This window comes from Sarcophilus harrisii, chromosome 6, assembly GCF_902635505.1.
Source record: "Sarcophilus harrisii chromosome 6, mSarHar1.11, whole genome shotgun sequence".
Taxonomy (NCBI): Eukaryota; Metazoa; Chordata; class Mammalia; order Dasyuromorphia; family Dasyuridae; genus Sarcophilus; species Sarcophilus harrisii.
Window position 1 is genome coordinate 126,138,949 of NC_045431.1, and position 6,000 is coordinate 126,144,948.

A 6,000-nucleotide genomic window follows, 5' to 3' on the forward strand; every position below is an offset into this window, starting at 1 on the left:
TAATGCTGGGAGTGAGGTAAGAATAGCTTTTTAATTGAACTCTGGGTTTTGTTAAACATCTAAAGATGGCTCTGAAGATGGCAGTATTTGCAAAGTTTTGGAAGTATATGTAATATCCTCACCTGTATACACTGCTGTCTTTTTTTTTTCTTCTCTTCTTTCTTAATGTATCTTTCTTCCAGATTAATTCATTTTATATCTTCATGAAATGCAAACTCAGGTTGCATACTCATAGCTGTAACATTTCAAAGAGAGTTATGTAAATGAAACATTAATTTAAGGAGAACTACAAAGCCATAGCTCTTTGGCTCTTATTATTTCTCTGTGTAGTGGTCCTAATTTCTTCCCTAAAGTATAATTCTGGCCTGTATTTAATGTTTACTCTTTACCCAATATTTTCTTCCAAATATCTTTTTTTTTTTTTGGTCATAGTGATTGCAATGCATCATGTTAGAACCATGTTGAAACCCTCCCATTAACTGCTTATATTTCCATATTTTCCAGTTACCATTTTCATCCTTTGAATTTTGTTTTTGTAAGTATGTGATTACTCATGCAAAGAAACAGACTTCTTAGTTGTAGATTAATGAAGCTTTAGAATTGTATTTGTGAGTAGAAGCAAACAAACTGGCTTCATTTTATTTAGTTGTATATTTAAAGTAGAGGGACTATGTAGGACATCTGGTTATCAGAATTAGGAAACCCTCTATTGAAGATTTGACTCTATATAAGTAGTTTAATTTCTCTGGGCTCCAAGGCAACTTTCTGAAGATTATAAATTGCAGAGAAGATGCTGATCTAATTTGCAGACAGTCTCTTTATCTGGGAGTTCCTCATACTGATGAAATCATAGCTCTTGTCTTAGCCCTTAAAAGTATAGTGAGACTATTTATCAATATCCATCCTAAACTGAGTCAAAGAATATGGACAAATTCCCTAATATTTACAATGCACATTACAGATTGAACAGTATTTTTTAAAAGGAAACTTTAATAATTTGACAAAACATGTCAGAGATTTAAAGCCAAAAGAAACCTTTTCATTTTAAATTATTCAGACTGATCCCTTTATATTATAATTGAAGAAACAGGTAAAAGCTTTAATAACTTACCCAAAGTCACACTGGAATTAATTTTAGAACTGAGGTTTCAACCCAAGTCCTCTGACTTCAAATCAGGTGTTTTTTCCTTTGTATCAGCCATAGTTAAAATACTTAATTTTCAAATCAATACCTTATTTTTATTTGTTTATAATAATAAGCTTGCTTTTGATTTAAACATTTCTTATTTATTTATAAATATTTTGCAAGCCTTGTGAAGTTTTTAGAAATAAGATTTTGTAAAACTTAGATTAAAGCTTACATACTTGAGAAAACATTCTTTTTTCATCTAAAATTTATGTATTTATGATACATCTTAGAATTTTATAAGATTCTAATCATCAAAAAAAATCTTGCATTTTTCCTTTTTTTATGATTTTTATTTAAGGAGGACTGTCAGCTATTACTAGATGATTTTAAGTCAGCTAATTGTTTTGGAACTTAGAAGATTTCTCAAGAATAAGATTAAGCATTTAACTTAAGAGGTACTGCTTGTAATATGTGAGTCATATAAAACCACAAGAGAGGTATTCTTCATTGTGGTGAAGAAACCCACCCTCCCACCCCCACTCAATCCTACCAGTTTCTTGTTAAATTATTACGTGTCCTTTTAATTAAGATGTTCTAATCAAGATTCAGGGATGATATCTTAAGAATTAATCTTGCCAACATTTCTGATTATGAGCAAGCTGTCTGTTAATTTTTTTTAATTTAAGTTTTTAAAGAGCACTGCATAAATAAAGCAGAATAACACCTATAGTTCCTTCTAATTATCATACTGAAATCCTAAAGTTTTACCATCTCAAAACAAAAGCAAATTCATAAACAAATCTAAGGGGGTATATTTTAGTAGAGTAGTTTATTGCTGATTTGGAATATTTACTTAAATGCTTATAATTTGACCTGGATTTATATATATGTGTGTGTGTGTGTGTGTGTGTGTATTTTAACAAAATTTGGTTTGGAACAATCTATAATCATATGGCATTTTAATAAAGAGATAATGAAAATTATTAAATATCATTAAGATAAATATAAAAATTTCCAGTATCCTAAAGTTGATATTATATATGTATAATGTATAAGTACATGCTAAAAACTATGATAGAGAAATAATTAAATTGATGAAGTAATAAGAATTCAGTCTTTTAAATGATTTTTGACTGTTATGCTTTCTTTATCAACAAATAAAAATTTTACATTAAAACATTTATCACCAAATCTCCAGCTCTCCAATTCCTAATATTATCTGCTTGCTTTAGCATTTCAGTCGTCTCTATGTATCCATTTCTCTAATTTTTTTCTCTCTTCTCTGTCTCTGCTTTTCTCTGTTTCAGTAGCTTTATTTTCTATTTCTATTTGTCTGTCTCAGCATCTCTGTCTTGTAAGCTTCTCTCTGTTTCTGTCTGTTTTTCTTTCTGCATATTTATAATGAATACCAGAGTTGGAAAATGAGTGTTGAATATTTGAAATTTTTATAATAGGATAAAGCAATAAAAAATTCACATCTGAAAAATATTATTCTTTCTACTTTATTTTTAGAGATATGACACCCACTTTAAGAATTTTCAATATATTAATGACATAAAAGTTTTATTGAAGATAGTGACAGCATGGTCCAATGGAAAGATAATTATTAGTCTTGGAATCAGAAGATGGGAGTTCAAATTCTGCCCATGTAATTTATTTTCTATGTGCCCTCAAGCAAATTGCTTAGTTCTGATGTGCCATAGCTTCCTTATTTATAAAATGAGGGAGTTGGACAAGGTGGATTTTAAGGTACTTTCAGCTCCACATCCTATGGTCCTATGATAACTATACTACAGTCTCTCTAGAAAAATCTTCAAGATGAAGAAAACTTTTATATCAGTTGTCTTCCCTTATAAAATCTTTCTTCAATCTAGGTCCACTAACTCAAAAAAGAATAACTCCACTAAATCTATTTTAAAAAGTCCCTGAGCACATATAGCAAGGAAATAAGCATTTGTATAGCATTTGCTATGCTCTACTCTCAGTGGGCACTCTGCTAAGTTCTTTTCTCAAATGTTATTCCATTTCATCCTTATAACAACCTTCAAAATAGGTGCTATTATTATCCCCATTTTAAATGGAAAAAATTGAGGAATGGATAAGTAAAATGCCTTGGCCCAGGGTCATACAGCTAGTAGTATCTGAGGTCAGATTTGAACTCAAGTCTTCTTGCCTTCAGGTTCAGTGCTCAATTTCTTGTGCCAAGAATAAACTCTTCATGGAAATGTGAAATTTGGAAGAGAATTTTTGCATCTGGAATCTTTCACCTCTACCACAACAGACTCCACACACGACCTTTCCAGAATGATAATATTCTTTACTATTTTCCCTTTAGTTTGGGTTTTATGGTTGAGAATCTATTTAATAAAAAATCATTTTGTTGTTAATTTTATTAGTTTGGGGAGAAGTGTATTCAGAAATTTTAATACAGAAATTCATTAAATACTAAAAATACTCATTATTTTGAAAATTAAGGAATCCATTCTGTTACATAAACCCACATTTTCAAAATTGAATCTTCATTATTAGCTTGAAAACATTTTCTAATCTGGTTCCTACAAAATTTTGCTACATATACAGAGATTCCTTTTAATATCTGCAAAACCATAGAAAAAATAAAGACTCTTGCACCTGTTCAATGCAGTCCCATTTGTGTGTTTAAAGTGAAATCTCTAAAATTAGCTGCAAGGTCACATACTTGATATCTTAAAAGACTCAGGTTTTGTTTCCCTTTTATATTTTTTGTTTACCTTTCAATGATGGTTGTTTTATTTAAAATCTGATCAAACATAAAGAAGTTTCCATTAAAAAAGGAAAAAACACTGGCTGCAGTCTTCATGTGTCATTCAACACAGAAAACTGACAGGATTAATTATTTCCCTATGGGTCTGAAAGGGGGCAGTAAATGTTGTCACAGGTATTTATGAATGAATGAAAGCATACTGGTTTATGAAAACATACTAAAAACAGAAGGCCCATTTGGTTTTAGCCTTTCAGTAAATAGGGGTTCCTTTCCATAGCATTATAACAGGAAAAACCTGAAATAATACTTTCATATCTGTCAATGAACTTGGAATTTCTAAAATACAAAAGAAATAGGAACAATTTGATTTTTTAGAATTACAATCTTTTCATATGACTGAATACAATGCAGTTGTTTCTGTGGCTGTCTTGTGGGCAGGATCTTGAAGTCCATTGGGTTCAATCCCCTTTCCTTCTCCCCCTCACTTTTATAGATGAAGAAGTTAGTTCCCAGATAAGTAAAGTGCTTTGCCACAGAAATTGACACAGGCAGGATTGAAACTCAGATCTTTTGGCTCCAAAGAATATAGTGCAGAGGGAACTAGAAATAAAAAGGGACTTGATTTATCTTGTTCCTCTTTAAATGTTGCTATTTCTGGGAAATTCTGAATTTGTAGCAGGCTGTTATATCATTCTTATTGGCTTTAAAATGTATGCAAGGTATTGTGCCTTCTTTCAATATTTATATCCAACAGATTTGGGATTGGAATGCGCAGGATCTTGTAAGAGATCTATGATTGATTCCCTAGCTCCTTCTCTCTTCTGCTTAGTTTCCCCAAGTGTTAGCCAAAGTTTAACCTTCTGCCGGCAATAAATCTTCAACCCTCCTTAATCTTCCTTCCTTCTGAGATTAACACCAATTTATTTAGTTAGCATATAGTTGTTTGCACACCCTTTTAGAATGTGAATTCCTTTTTTTTTTTTTCTTTTTTTGGCATTCCATGTCCTCAGCAAGTTACCTGGTATATTGAAGATAATGAATAAATTGAATTAATTGATTGATCTTATAGGCTTCTACTTTTTCTCAGACTGATCTCTTTGGCCAGTGTGCTCCCTGAAATAGAATGTAAACTCCTTGAGGGCAGGAATGATTTTATTTTACAGCCTCCATAGAATTGTGATTGAATAATTCTTTTTCACCCATACTTTGCAGTGAAGCCCCATAAACTCTAATTTTCTCCCTAACTTTTCTTTTCATAGACAATAAGTTTGATTTTCACAGGTTTTAACAGGCTTTTCTCCCACATTAAATGCCCCAGCTATTGCTAAATTGCTCCTGTTCTATTAGTTAGCCATTCACACTTATGGAAGAGGATATCAGTGGTGCTTACAAAGCAATTGATGTTTTTTTTTTTTTTTTTTTAAACTAAGAGCTGGCATTCAAAAATTTGGGGAAAATCTTCTTAGTTCCTTGCCACAGCTTCTACCAAACTTATTTTGGTTTTAAGTTCTGTGATCAATTTTTCTTTTTTTTGAAAACTGATGAATAAGAAAGATTCACAGAACTCTTAGTAATCAAAGCAGATTAAATTTTTATCAATTCATTTCCTGAGCTGGTAAAGTGGAGTGAATAGAGCTATTTTCAAATGAAAACCATTAAGAAAAAAAAAAAAAAAAAACTTCCATGTTTCCAAATTTCTAATCAGACAGATAGACTTCCTTTGAATACTCTGTGTCCTCACTGATATTTATACAAGAAATGATGGTTATTAGATATAAGATTTAAGCACAAATACCAGATAGGTCATATAGTGTAATGCCAAAGAAACTAAGGCAAGATAGAGATTAGAGAGTTTTTAATATTTTATTTAGAGGGAGAGATTGGACTGGGGGCAAAACCCCCATGTTATCCCCAGCGGCTGAATTGGACTCTTGTCTCAAAGCATCCAGCATCGAATGTGAGATTCCAGGGATTCTTATAGGGCTTCAGTGATAAGGGACATAAAGATGGGGTGGGAGAAGCATGGTGAGTGGGAACTTTCAGGAATGGACCATAAATTCAGTTCTGACAGATTAGGGGTAAGGAAGGATCATAAATTCTAATAAGTTGGAGATCTAGGAGCCAGAAT